This window comes from Vombatus ursinus, unplaced genomic scaffold, assembly GCF_900497805.2.
Source record: "Vombatus ursinus unplaced genomic scaffold, bare-nosed wombat genome assembly UNPS02014818.1, whole genome shotgun sequence".
Taxonomy (NCBI): Eukaryota; Metazoa; Chordata; class Mammalia; order Diprotodontia; family Vombatidae; genus Vombatus; species Vombatus ursinus.
In genome coordinates, this window is record NW_020954596.1 from 49,258,855 (window position 1) to 49,260,009 (window position 1,155).

The window sequence follows — 1,155 nt, forward strand, 5'->3', positions numbered from 1 at the left end:
TGGATCTTATACGTTCAAGTTAACCTTGGCTTTCTTCAGATCTCTAACTCAGTTTGGAAATATCAGAATTCTGCTCCTCTCACAACGGTGGAGGATCTCTACTCAAAGATGCAGAAGAAGGTCTGGGACTTTATAGGGAGGGATGAGGTCTCTAGCAGGCCTGGTCACCTGGTTCATCATGGGTAGGGACATGGAAGAAATTGCTTGGGATATTTAAAGAGATCACTGTGGAAGAGTGGGCAGGATTAAATTGAGACATGCTTGGGATAGGGTTGAAGAGGAAGGAAATGAAAGAACATGAGTAGGGGACTGGAAACAATTTCTTTCTTAATGGCTGGTGATTAATTATGACAGTTATAGGGAAAGAAATAACAAGAGGCATAGGGTAATAGTAGTGGCAAAAGGACAGTGAAACTCATAGTCCAGGGGTGTTATAGAGGAAGCTGGGACTATCAAACTGAGTGGCTAATGGAGAGTGGGACATTGATGATGATCCATTCCCTCTCTCCAACCTACCCAAAGAATTGCATTAAACAGAATTTCCAATGTCCATTGTTTTTAAACATAAGTTGAACAAATAGCAAACTTTTGCACATATTGGATTTCATTTGTGGGTTCTCTGGTCTGTTCTATTAATATACTTCCTTTTTTTCTTTTTCTCCCTATTATCAAACAATTTTTTATTGATTTATATGTGATATTCCATAAGGCAAAGGAGCTTGGATCATAACCAAGGATCAACTACCCAGTCAAAATGAGCATGATCTTTCAGGGGAGGAGATGGATATTCAACAAAATAGGGGACTTCCAAACCTTCCTGACAAAAAGACCAGAGCTCAACAGAAAATTTGATCTTCACATACAAGACTCAAGAGAGACATAAAAGGTAAACGGGACAGAAATATACAATATATTATTAATAAGGGCAAACTTCCAAACCTTCCTGATAAAAAGACCAGAGCTCAACAGAAAATTTGATCTTCAAATACAAGACTCAAGAGAGACATAAAATGATAAATGAGACAGAAAGAAACAACATGTTATTAATAAGGGCAAACTGTTTATAACCCTACAAGGGAAGATGACACTTGTAACTCTTGAGAACTGTATTGTTATTACACCATGTTAAAGGGGTATACATAAAGGGGATGGGTA